Below are 14,785 nucleotides of genomic sequence, written 5' to 3' on the forward strand. Positions count from 1 at the left end.
CAGAACTAACTATTGCAAAGTTGAGCAGGCGACCATTGTGCGTTAACAAAATGACGTCATATCCGTTAAGTCGACCATTGCATACATACCATGACGTCACAAGTGGGTTTGTCTCATGCACATATTGGCGCGAAATGACCATCCGCACGAAGCTAGATTAAAACTAAAAGTGAGAGCATAGACCCGGGGCATAGACCGACAATTATTCTGGGAGATTTGCAAAATAAAGTTATAGTGTATTGCCCAGCAAACATCACGAATAGGAACACAGGATAGTTGAACTGCGACGTGTGTTGACTTCTAACCGTCACTGGATAACTGGGAAGAGCACCATGACTCCTCTTATCTTGATCGATTATGAAACTTAGATGAAATAATCCAACTCCCAGCAGAACATTCAAGAAGAACTATTATGAAACTCCCATTCGGATGCAAACTTTTCATGGACACTTCTTTTACTTATTATCTCAATGACAATGGCACTTCTATTCCAGATTACTCGACACATTTTACCAGATATTACACACTCTATTTAGTGAATCAGAAATGCAGAATTCGTTGTGGAATACTGTTATAGTAAGCAGGCAATTCATAAAAATGTATGTACCGACGAACATTAAAAACCAATTACCGAAACATTTTCTTATGACTTTGAAATACGATTATGATTTTTTCGACGTGCTGTATTAAGCCAGCTTTTCACCTGACCTGACCTTTGTAAGTGTCCAATAATATTCAAATAAAATTTCCCGCGGCTAGGTACGAATGAATACACTTCATTTATTCCATTGGCTGATTTGAGTATAACACCAAAACATTGGAAACATATTCGCGTCTTTGTAACACTGTGATACTGCATGAAACATTTTTATCTCTAATGAAAAGACTCAATAGACAGAACAGTTTTACAATCAATTCTCGACATAATAACAGTTTGTGCGTGCACCTTTTATTTTCAGAGAATTACCAGCGCAAAAGCGTTTATACTAAAGGCTATGTTCTCATATTTAGTACTTACTTCCATATTCATGTCAACATGTTAACATGTTAAAGTATAAAGAGCAGTGGAAGCGAGGCCTCACTTTAATTCATTGCATTTCAACCCACGAGGTTTCGGGTCAATTCGCGGCCAGTGTGTGAAAGTCAGAGTTTATGGTTCATCACCGGAGTTCGCAGCCAGTAAAATAATCGTTATATAATAAAGACGCTATCCGTGAACTAGGAACTTGGAATTTTCTTTAGAATAGAAATATGTTAAATGAAGATATTCAGCAATATAATTAAGATATGTCAATAATAGATTATTAATGTGTTTTCAACAATACAATGATAAATATTATTTTAGATTAATTTAACAATAATTATTCCACCATATTGACTATTGTATTAAGCATGAGCACGATGATTCTCGAAACTGTTAATAATCGAATCATATAGCAATGTCCGACAAACCACTAAAACAGGTTTGTTCGAAGAACGCGCCTATAAATACGGATACTTCTCGTGTGGCCTGTTGACTCATATGTTTTAGTTTAACCTCCATTCTTCTTTTTGTTTTCTGTTTTGTATCTAAAGGTTTATGACCAGCAATATGTAATAATGTTAAATAAGCCGCGAAAACTCCGCGTAACATCCCTTACTGCGTGTGATGCAGCTAAGAACTGCACAGAAAAAGACATTCGCTATCATTGATCTCATTCATTGAACTATCAACGCCGTTTATCTTGTTTAAAGATATTTCTTGTTATAAATGTGAAAGATAAATGTGAAAATAATTCGATATGTCTGATGAGAACAGTCTATCTGACCATACATTTTCCAGTTTTCGAGTTACCCAACAGCTGGATCTTCGCATTGAAACGGCTTTGTAGCGAAACGGCTGATCTAAAGCATGTATATTTATGTCCTAATGAAGGTACTAAGACCATTTACTTTTATACTAGATAGTATGTCATGAAAAATCAATCTGCTAAAACTGCAACTTAGAGATAAATTTCAGCAGCGATGCGAGTCCGAAATTCTATTGGAACTTTTTGGCTCAATGCCAGTAAATAAAAAAAGAGCAATAACGGAATTGGCGGTCGATTGAATCACGCGATATAGTGGTGTTTAATATAGTTGTGCATACCCGTCGTTGTTATTAATACAAACACAACACATTCTGCATATGCACTTTGATATACGTGACATAATTATATAATACAGGATGAGCGAATCGGAGTTAATGAATGCCGCCGATGGTTCGTTGTTAGACATTAGTGTAGAAGAGGAGTTGTGCACTAGCGAGCGGTTCTCGTGTCGAATTTGTGGGGCCAGTTATGCCAGGAAAGCCAGCTTGAAGCGCCATTTGAAGACACACAAGGATGGATGCATCAAGTGCTCAGTGTACACTCAGTTCTTTAAGACTGATGAAGATAAAAGGAAACACATCGAGGGGAAACATAGCCCAAGCCCAATTATGTGCGAAAGTTGTGGAAATGATTTTCTCTAGTCGCATTAAAAAAAAAAGCACTAGACTTGTAAACTTGAACAAGCAATGCCCATTCGCAAATTTTGGGAAGATATTCGGACAGAATTCTTAATTTCAAGACCACCTGAACACGCACACCATATTCGTGCGAGTATTGTCGGAAGACATTCACTAGCCGGTATGCTCAAAGTGAACATGTTCTCGTTTGCTCGAAAGGAAAAGTATTCAAGTGCATACGTTTTGTTTCGATACAGTATACACAGAGGGCAAGCCTGAGGAATCAATTGGTCGCGGAGCATAGCGAGCAGAGGTTCCTCTGTACTTGTGACGCGACGTATGAGTCACTTTGAGTGTTTGAGTGGCCTTGTTCTACACAAAAAGCATCTGGTCACGTTGAGACCGTTTAATGTCATCATCATTTTGTAAAAGTATTGTTACTTTGTATTCGTTTCTTTCCACAAATGACGCATACATGATTTCATAACATATCTTTATTTTAAGCAACAGTATACAACACCTAAATTACAACATTTGATATTTTCGTTAATGACTTTTATTTTGATGTTAGACTTAGTCAGCTCAATATGATTTTACTGAGATAATGTTTAGAAGTTATTTAGCATGATTGTTTGTATGGCTTCTGCTTTTTTTAAATTTGTTTGTTATTTTCAAAACAAGATGTGACAATCATGAAGATACATGAGACCGCATTCTTAACTCTCAATCGCTTTTCTCATCAGTGTTTACCGGTATATACATGTACTTGTTAGTCTACTTTATTAATTAATGCGCAATGTTTATGCAAGTAGCGACAGTTTTGTATTTGCACCTTATTCACCAATTATAGTGTTACTTTACAAAGGATTTTATGAAGAACAAAGGTTCATTTTTCGCTTTTAAGATCCCTTTGCTCCCGTTATCTAGAGGCCTGCTATAAGTAAAATTAAACACAATCGGGTTGAACCACATGATCCGTTGTATTATTTCCGGTTGTCACTTGAAATATATTGCTTCAGAAATAAGCATTTGAATCTTATTTAAAAATTGCACTTATAATATTAATTTTATAAATTAATAGTGCTGAAATTTTTGAAAACAAACAACGCCATTGGTTATATTTCACATGTGTATGTAATTACGTGCGTTATGCATAGATTCCCAATGTGTCGCGCTTGACTATGCAAATTGATTCGTACTTCAAAATGTTTGGTAAGAATAGCCATTATATATATAAATGCATTTCAGGTAGAAGATAAAACTCGGTTATCTGAGTGCACAATTTGTAGAAAGTCTCTGTTATCCGAAGTGTCCTATATCGGGAATCAAAGTATCAGCAACTTCATGAATACCACCTATTAAAAATGCTTAATCTTTTATATTTCATTTAATACTATCAAAATTTCAGTGTTTGAAGCGCAGTGATTACTCTGCATGTTGGAATAGCATACCATTGCTTGGAATCTTTCTAAGTAGTGTTATTTTGTTGAAATGTTCACTGTTCAGCCAGTTTATGCTGTTTCCAACCGAACTTTCTATTTTGGGGGCACACATCTACCATTTTACAGTGATTTTTTTCTTCCCAATGGAAAGGGATTCACCATTGATCAACTCGACCACGTGCCTTGTCTAAAAAACTAATCTTTAGAACATAAATTTTAAAAAATTCGACGAACTTAACTGTTGCGCGTGGCTTTTGTTGTTCTCTGTTATTGAAGTGTCATCTGTTATCGAAGTATCCGCATTATCAGCGTGTGGCTAGTGTGTCCGATATATGAACGACTTGTCCTCTTTCCAAATCGATTATTTTTCGATGGGAAATATTATGGTTTAATGTGAAATCTATAACATTTGTCATGTAGACAGAATCGATAAGTTGTATAAGTTGTAATTACTTTCCAACTGAAACCGGTCTTCAATGTTGATTTTTAACTTGACATTATAACTGTCTCTGCAACATTAATACTTCACAACCAGTAAACGCCCTATATAAATGAAAATCGATCATGTTTTTTCATCCGCATAAGCACAATGCGTATGTACATACAATAGACAAACCATAAAATGGGAGCTAAAAGATTAGGGTAAGAAGGTCGGATAAACTAATGATGCGGGCATTTTTCATTATAAGGCGTTGGGATAAAACCGCGTGAACGGTCGTTTTCCTAATCATCATGAAACTTGCTCAGTACACGTGTTTTCCCAATCATCATGAAACTTGCTCAGTTCATGTGCTTTCCCAATCATCATGAAACTTCCTCAGTACATGTGTTTTCCCAATCATCATCAAACTTGCTCAGTAGACGTGTTTTCCCAATCATCATGAAACTTGCTCAGTACATGTGTTTTCCCAATCATCATGAAACTTGCTCAGTACATGTGTTTTCCCAATCATCATGAAACTTGCTCAGTACACGTGTTTTCCCAATCATCATGAAACTTGCTCAGTACACGTGTTTTCCCAATCATCATGAAACTTGCTCAGTTCATGTGCTTTCCCAATCATCACGAAACTTGCTCAGTACATGTGTTTTCCCAATCATCATGAAACTTGCTCAGTACATGTGTTTTCCTAATCATCATGAAACTTGCTCAGTACATGTGTTTTCCCAATCATCATGAAACTTGCTCAGTACATGTGTTTTCCCAATCATCATGAAACTTGCTCAGTACATGTGTTTTCCCAATCATCATGAAACTTGCTCAGTACATGTGTTTTCCCAATCATCATGAAACTTGCTCAGTACATGTGTTTTCCCAATCATCATGAAACTTGCTCAGAACATGTGTTTTCCCAATCATGTTTTCCCAATCATCATGAAACTTGCTCAGTACATGTGTTTTCCCAATCATCATGAAACTTGCTCAGAACATGTGTTTTCCCAATCATCATGAAACTTGCTCAGTACATGTGTTTTCCTAATCATCATGAAACTTGCTCAGTACATGTGTTTTCCCAATCATCATGAAACTTGCTCAGTACATGTGTTTTCCCAATCATCATGAAACTTGCTCAGTACATGTGTTTTCCCAATCATCATGAAACTTGCTCAGAACATGTGTTTTCCCAATCATGTTTTCCCAATCATCATGAAACTTGCTCAGTACATGTGTTTTCCCAATCATCATGAAACTTGCTCAGAACATGTGTTTTCCCAATCATCATGAAACTTGCTCAGTACATGTGTTTTCCTAATCATCATGAAACTTGCTCAGTACATGTGTTTTCCCAATCATCATGAAACTTGCTCAGTACATGTGTTTTCCCAATCATCATGAAACTTGCTCAGTACATGTGTTTTCCCAATCATCATGAAACTTGCTCAGTACATGTGTTTTCCCAATCATCATGAAACTTGCTCAGTACATGTGTTTTCCCAATCATCATGAAACTTGCTCAGAACATGTGTTTTTATTATTTCTCAGCCGAGTTCAGATTTTTTTCCAGTCCGTTAAAAACACATTACCGCTATGAGGCGAGGAAATTATCCTTGTATAGCTATGGAAAAGACGTGTGAACCATTTAGAAGTCATTTTATGTGTACAATATTCCTGAAAATAGTTTAGGCTATACGTTTAAACGATATCGAAATCGAATTTGAAAATGGTTCCAGTCCGTTTAAAACAAGGCTTCCAGAGAATATGGCAATTTTCCTTATATGCCTGTTATAATTGAGGCATTATCAGCACACAACAGTTCAGTTAATTTGGGTCTAAGGTGAGCGCCGAAGTCACTGTGACCCCTTTGTCGTTGTTCTGGCGGATATATTTATCACGCGCAAACACGAGAGAACGACACGTATATCCGCAAAAGGAAACCAATACGAGGATTATTACATTCGACGTCCTTTTTGTTCGTTACATTTTTTTTAACTGTCGGACTAATGCACACCATCTTAGAAAAAAACTTAATTTTATATAATTCAAGAAATACCTTTATATGAAATACATTAAGTAGCAAACTTATTTTTTTGTTTTAGTAATAGTTTTTGCTGTTTATCGTCGATCTAGAATTAATGATCAAATACGAAGCGATTAACAATTCTGTAAATACCGGCTCGTAGTCTTAAACATGAAGTTGTTTGTTTCGACTTACCGACCATAAAAACCTTGGGACGAGGAAGGGGGTACGTATTGTAGATTAAGTTTTTGATATCCGACATTCGATCATATTCCCAAACATAACTATGACAATAAAAAGGGGAAAAGCGTGTGTACATAAAACGAAGTGAACGAAAAACAGTTTTTGGTTGAGATATTAGTGGAACAAACAACTGTTTCTTGCCTTAACAAGTACAGTTTAATAAACAGCACAAACAACTTTCGAAATAGACATGACATGGTATTTAAGTCTGTAAATACATGTACAATTAAAACAATGTTTACTTTTGCTTAAATTATCTTAAAAAAGCCACTTGTCAGGGCCCGTTTGCTCAAAATATTTACAGCCAGCTAAGTTAACATCCTGTTAAGTTTATTAAAAAAAATTCTTAATATTTAAAGTAGCATGCTTAATTTTTTTATTGTTATTTATGCATAATTTCTGCCTATAACTATTACATATTTCAACGCTTTCGACGCGTGATAGCCTATGGCAGGTACTTAGAAGGTTTAACACCAGACTAGGGGTGGTGCAAGTCATCCAAGAACTTTACGGAAACACCAGGGGTGGTATTCCAGAAACATCTTAAGTCATTTCTTAAATAATTTCACTTCAGTTCAAAATTACAATGTTTTGTATTTCTTTACTAGATAAGGAATCACATGTTTCTTTTGGTATTCCTAAAATAACATTGACATAATGATGTTATTTTGATGTAATTCTGGATGCCAAATTATTGCAATATAAAATAAACAACTTAAGAAAATTTTACAATTTAAGGATAAGAATAAAATATAACTTAAGATGCTTCTGAAATACGACTCCAGGAGCTGTATAGTACTTCTTAATCGACAGATGGTTGACATTAGTGGGCGTTAGTAGTATAGATAATCCATAACATCAACAACAAACCGATTGGTACATAAGATTTCAGATACAAAAATCTTTAGAAATAAAATGCTATGGCACCGTTTCGACATTGTTCTGATGTTGCTCAGACATAACCAAATCAATAACATTAGTTAAACATCTTCGATACAATACCACGAAAGTTACTTGCAACAAATAATATCGGGAGTACGTAACTGATCATTGCGATCTTGTCCCGATAATTCCAGAGTAATACTCGAGGTATGACAAGCTTAGAAGGATGAAACATCTTACAGCTCAAGCAATGTTAAGTTCAAACTTATTTTTTCGGCGTAAGCTGTATTAAGCCAGCTTTTCACCCTGACTTGACCTTTGTAAGTGTCCGATAATATTCAAATACAATTTCCCGCGGCTAGGTACGAATGAATACACTTCATTTATTCCATTGGCTGATTTGAGTATAACACCAGAACATTGGAAACATATCCGCGTCTTTGTAACACTGTTTTACTGCATGAAACAATTTTATCTCTTATGAAAAGGCTCAATAGATAGAACAGTTTTACAATCAATTTTCGACATAAATACAGTTTGTGCGTTCACCTTTTATTTTCAGAGAATTACCAGCGCAAAAGCGTTTATACTAAAGGCTATATTCTCATATTTAGTACTTACTTGCATTGCATTTCAACCCGCGAGGTTTCGGGTCTATTCGCGGCCAGTGTGTGAAAGTCAGAGTTTATATACAGTTCATCACCGGAGTTTGTAGAAGGGGTTGCGATCTTTTCATTGAAGGAAAAAATTGGAATCTATGCTATTTTTGTCTGATGGAGTAAATAGTTCGTTTAGTCGCTTTGTCGATATATCAATATTTTAGGCACAGCTGTTGCCTTGGTCGTATACAGTTGGCGTAAACAAGCCGTCGTTTCAGCAGCAGAATTGTTACCTAACTTTAATGCATTGCATTCCAATCCGCAAGGTATCAAGGTCAGTTTGCGGTCAGTTGCAGAAATCTTTATAAACGCCGTCTCGTAAACTTTGTGCACTTGAAGTCTGTTTTGATCAGAAAGATACTAAATAAAGATATTCGGCGATATCATTGTGGTATGTCAATCATCGATTTTAATATGATTTCCACATTTGCATGATAAGGACCAATTTTGATAAAATTAATTAGAAATATTTATCCATTTAGACCAGTTTATTAAGCATGAGCACAATAATTCACTATACTATAATTATGCAATTAAATAAGATTCGAGTATTGCCGGCTGACCTATATGCACTCGTTTATTTTTATGTTTCTTGTGTTTTTCTATTCTGTAAATATAGATATCTGAGTAATAATATCACATAAAGCAAAATAAGCCACGAAATCTGGCGCAACACCCCGTAATTGATTTGCTTGTGATGAAGCTAAGAACTGCGCAGAAAAAAGACATCCACTACTTTTTATCTCATAGAGATAACTTTTGATCGTTCATAAACATCGACCACAATCAACGCCGTATATCTTTTTTAAAGATATTTCTTGTTTTAAATACTTAGCAATTCAAACAAATCCCAAAGTATATTAATTGATTGAATACAGTGTGGTGCCTTCATGCATCAAACGTTAAAAGCAGTGAATGCGCATATGTTTTACTTGTTCACTCTACATTATGTGCCTTTCCAGGTTAAACACTTCTATACACTATTTTGCGCTTATTAAAATCAAGATATCTTCATCAAAGTACCTGATGAGATAAGTGTAACATGCGAAACACTGAAATCTTACCAAGTTATATTTTAAGACAATCGCATAAACGTTTATTTGACAGAACTGTTTATGATTAAATCATCATTAATCAAAGCGCCGTAGGCACTGAAGGCCTGGGGCTAGATTTAGTGTTCTTGGGAAGAAGTTTAGTTCTTAAAAAAAGATAGTTCGACTATGTATATAGACGTCAAAATCTTTATACATAGTCAAACTATCTTTTTTAAGAAGACCTTTTGGCGGAAGTTTTTTATTGATTTAGTATGTGTATGCATTATTATAAACAGGTTTATAAAAATCAAGGCTGCAGCTGCATTTTTCAAAAAGTCACAATGGATAGTCGATCATTATGTCATAGACATCCTACATAGGCAGTGAAGATATGTGGCTGGGAACGAGATTATGACCCATCTGGGTCTGTCACTTTTTGTGTGTCATAAATGCTGAATGCCCGTTTTGGATGAAATGACGTCCTTATTCAACCAGTATCGGTACATGTTATGCTGATCAGTTTGTGTTGATAATATCTCCATTGATCGCGTATCTGGATGAACATAATTAATTTCAAAGTACGGAATTAATTGTACTAATCAAATAATGTTCTTTTTTCATATTGATTACTATTTTAAAGAATTTAGGCCAAAAAAAGCACAGAAAATCAACAAAATATGTTCTGGACAGATATGTGACATCATTAACATGTTTATTATATACATAAATATATGCACATTTTCTGGAAAAAGGTGTGTATTCAGAAATTGAACATTTTGTACAGCTATTATCTTAAAACTGAAACGAATAACTCCTCATGATACAATTTGTGTTGTGTGTCTGTACTGCCGGACATTATTTTGTTTATTTAGCAATTCAATTTTGTTCCATGATTGATAAAATTTAGTAGACAAAATACATAAAGTTAACAGTTGCTATGGAAACAGTAATATGTGGATTGCATATACATGCTGTTTGTGATCAACAATGTATTTGAAGTTAATATATTATTAATCTTCGCATAAGTGTCAAACCAAATTCACTAGTGCATTTCATACGTAGAGATTCAAAACATGAAAACTAAAACAAAATTAAAGCAATAAGCACTACATATTTAATGGCACACGTCACTAATTAACTCAATATAGATTGAACTTTAAACACCAAAATATTCATTTACATGTAAAAATAAATCAAATACAAGCATAACATGAACACATAAGTTAACATCACATATCTTGATGTTTAAATGAACTACAACAGTATAAGTGATATTATTTTAAGACCACAATATTAGCAGGCATACACTACAATGTATTTCTTATCGTGTAAAGAATATTTTATAGTTAGATCACTATGAATGAGTAGTTTATCATTAATCAAATAAATGTGTCCACACGACACGGATGCCCCAACTGTAACTTTGTCACTACATAAAAGCATAAGTGTGTACATGTTTTTGAGATATACATCGCCTTTATTTTAGTTAACTATTAGTTTGCTACATAACAGGTGTTCGATATTTAAATTTTGTTTGTTACATATGTCATCTGCTGCAGTTTGTAGATGTTTTTTCTGCCAATTCTTTGCATGCATGTTCGAACTTGGCCTAGAGACCATCTAGATAAAACCTGTGAACAAGTTTGGTGAAGATCAGATGAAAACTACTTGAATTAGAGAGCGGACACCAAGCTGAATGTTTAAAACGCACTAAGTGACCCAGTAAACTAGTTTTTTGCCTGGCATGCCCCATGTTCACACCTGGCGTAGACATTATGTAGATACAACTTCTGACAAAGTTTGGGAAAGATCGGATGAAAACTACTTGAATTAGAGAGCGGACACCATGTTGAATGTTTGAAACGCACTTAAGTGACCCTATGACATAGTTTTTGGCCCGGCATGACCCATGCTCGTCTTGACCTTGACATTATCCGGATGCAACTTCTGACCAAGTTTGGAGATCGGATAAGAACTACTTGAATTAGAGAGTGAACACGACAAGTGTTACCGAGGACAGAAAGACTGACAGACGGACAGTGCGAAAACTATATGCCGCCCGTTGGGGGCATACAATATATTTTCATGTATCTGACATGGTGTGCAGAAACAACAAAAATGTAAAAAAAATATTCCCTTCTCATACTTAATATATTACCTATGGATGACAGACTGATTGGAAAAATAACACAAGATACACATTGTTGATATTTTGTACTCAAATTCATGCACATCAATAAAAACGTATTGTATTTATTCTTTGAAGAAAATCACCTGTTAAGTCTGGATTAAAAAATCTTATCTGTTAAAAAATGTCAATCACAACACAACATGAACACAATATATTGTCCATATTATCATCCACACAGAGTCCAAACTGTCAGTAAACTTGGTAAGCTCAGGTTGCATCAGGATTTGCCAAATTCACTTGTAAAGATCTGCAATAATTAAAATAAAAATGACTGATTAGAAACCTTAAACAAACACATAAAAAATACATATCACCAGTATATACCATAGGCTTGTCAACAATTTATTGAAATTGAAAACCATGTCATGTTTTAGTTTTGCCTAAATGCTTGTTTAACTTACTCTATGTGAAAATAACACAAGAAATATTATTAAAATTATATAATCAAGATGAAAAAAAGATTGTTGCTTGGTACATTATACAATCTGAACCCTCAAGATATGCATCGTGAATAGTATATTGTCAATGTTTAATATTAAAAAATAGTATCCATACTTAACACCATAAAGGTAAACCATCTGTGTTGGGAGAATAAAGCTCACCCCAGTTAACATTTTCACGGATTTCTTTTAAATAATGCACTATTTTAAATGGGATAAAGTCGAGAGCCGACTGATTCGTGAGAGTTTTCTAAAGGTATCATGATTTTTTTTAAACAAATAAGTATTTTTTCAGTAATGTGCAATGACGCGTTTGAACGGTTAGAAAAATGTCGGATCAGTGTTAGGACTTCATATTACAATTTTATTTGAATATTATTGGACACTTAGAAAGGTCAAGTCAGGGTGAAAAGCTGGCTTAATACAGCTTACGCCGAAAAAAATCATAATATCTATAGAACACTCTAACGAATAAGCGAGCTCTCGACTTTATCCCATTACAAATGGTGAAATAATTTAAAAATTATCCTTAAAAATGTTATCTGGGTCGCGCCTTATTCTCCCAACACAGATCTTAAAGTCACATGGTATACATTAAGGTGCAGTGTAAACAATGTAAGGTGTAAATCATATCAAACCTGCTATTTAGCAGCACATCATTTAGTGTTCTCACTCCACTTTTGCCCACTCTGTTTTTCATGAGGTGGATTTGGCACATCCATTTTTTAGCCCTATATTATGATAGTTCATCATTGAAACTACCAGGTAGTAGGTTCTGTCCCTGAACAAATAAAATATAGCAAAATATTAATGTATGATTGTGTTATAGTTGAAAATAATATATGACAATGAAAACAAAGGTCTGCTGAAGTATTGAATCTCAATACAATCTTAACGATATTCCGATAGTCCAGAAACATATTTACTTAGAACATTTAATCATTTCTCTTAAGCTGCAACATCTTGGTCATGTCTTACAATTCATTGAAAATATCAAGTTTCAAAGCATAACCACATATTTGTGTAGTTGGTCGTGCTTTATGATAAAGATATTTTTTCTTTCTACTTTCTTAATTTGTTGTTATGAATCTTAGATCATCATTGCTTTCATGTTAAACTTGATCATGAACACAACCATTAATATTGACATCCAAAACTATAAATTTTGACAAAAATAGAAACATTTAAATATGTACCAATAAAAATAATCAAATAAACATTGTATTTAAACACATTCCTGACATATGCATTAATGCTATCATTTCGCATGGAATTGTCATCGCTAACCTGTTATTGTGAGATTGCACAAAGATTTGCAACATAAATTTAATATTAGTTTTTAATACAACCTTGCTCAGTTCACAGTCTGTTAAATGTAATACAATAATTTTAACTACATAAAATGAAAGTAGAATACGTCTAAGGGAATACATGCCCGTAAATTGTTCAACGAAATGTTAATATTGTCATTACAGAAAAGGTCAAAAACAAATGATAAATTGAGAAGTGTTTAAGATTTTGACAACTACCTAGGCAAACAGACACTTAAACAGCGTCTGAAATCGTCGTTATGACCGCCAAAACGGCTCATACAAACATCATGATTGGTGTAATAGATTCATTAAACATAACATGTAATTCCATCATTTAAGACCAACTTTGATTTTTTTAATGTGAAAAACAAATGAAAAACTTATTTTAATTTACCTTTGACAAAAACCAGGAAGTTTATCCGAAAATTGTCACTGTCGACTGTGCCCTACTGTATTCATTGTTATTAAAGCTGATGTTAATTTAAACCATGTAAAAATCAAGAGAAAATACGGAAAATTAAAGTTCCACTGACTTATTTTTTGAGGGGTTTAGATTATAGTTCAAAGTTAATGGCAAACAAATTGTTATTGTTTTGACAAAATCCGCGAAACGGTAGTTAGAGACCGTCAAGTGAGCAACTTGTTCTCGCATGAATATGTAAACAATAAAAACTATGTCGTAGCCAATGCTTAACAATTTTGATTCAATAATATATTTTTACATGTATTAAAGTTCAAAGTAAAACTATTATTAATGGCAAACAAGTTGCTCTTGTTTTGACAAACTCCGCGAAACGGTAGTTAGAGACCGTACAGTGAGGAACTTATTCTCGCATGAATATGTAAACAATAAAAACTATGTCGTAGCCAATGCTTAACAATTTTGATTCTATAATATTTTTTACACTTTGTATGACACTTTCATGTTATATAGTGATGTTCTGTATTTACAAGCCGGGTTATTGAGATCTGCAAAGAACTACTTTTATTGCGCACGCACTTATTAAGTGGTAAATCGGAGTTATACAAATTTGGTTTTGGCAGCCAGCCAAGTCAGCTCTTCTCAGAAATCGGTATCAGTACTATGGCCTAGGGGCTTCGCCCCAGGCCAAAGACGGTTTCAGTCAGTTTTAAATTTAGTTTACAATATTCTTTCCCCTGCTTCAACGATGTAAGATCGAAATATTTGCGGGTATTAGAAATGAACAACAAATGCTGGAATGTTTTGGCAGATAAAAGAATCACCGTATCACACAAAGAACGTAAGCGTAGTTGATAAAACTTGATATTTAGTGGGATATATGGTGAAAAGGAACGTTATTTCAGTTGTGTACACATATATTGCGGTAACTATGGTAATCTAAATATGAGAGAACTAATATTTGCGGCAAATCATTAAGTCCTTAATGTTGGTTGGTGAAACTCGGTATGTGGTAAATTGGCCATATTGTTTATCGTCGTAAAGAAAATTATCTTCTGCGGTTACAAAAAATAGAAAAATAATTGCGGCGTCTCATCAGGGTCTGCGCTGTATGCTTAAAGGAATTTCTGTAAGAAATTTTCTTAATATAGAAATAAATATACTAGACATCCCTAATTTTGGAAATAAATTGATCCAATTTATAAGGATGAGAGAGTCCACTAGGCATAAATGG

At 34.3% G+C, this 14,785-nt stretch overlaps 1 long non-coding RNA gene across 1 annotated transcript; it reads right to left on the reverse strand.

The window, feature by feature from the left end:
* Positions 1-9,852: 9,852 nt before the first annotated feature.
* LOC127870261 (uncharacterized) lies at positions 9,853-13,957 on the reverse strand. Its single transcript, XR_008044726.1, has 3 exons — positions 13,525-13,957; positions 12,456-12,598; positions 9,853-11,624 (listed from the first exon to the last, which is right to left on the reverse strand). It is a non-coding gene; the product is annotated as an uncharacterized LOC127870261 (long non-coding RNA).
* Positions 13,958-14,785: the final 828 nt, after the last annotated feature.

This window comes from Dreissena polymorpha, chromosome 2 (assembly GCF_020536995.1).
Source record: "Dreissena polymorpha isolate Duluth1 chromosome 2, UMN_Dpol_1.0, whole genome shotgun sequence".
NCBI lineage: Eukaryota > Metazoa > Mollusca > Bivalvia > Myida > Dreissenidae > Dreissena > Dreissena polymorpha.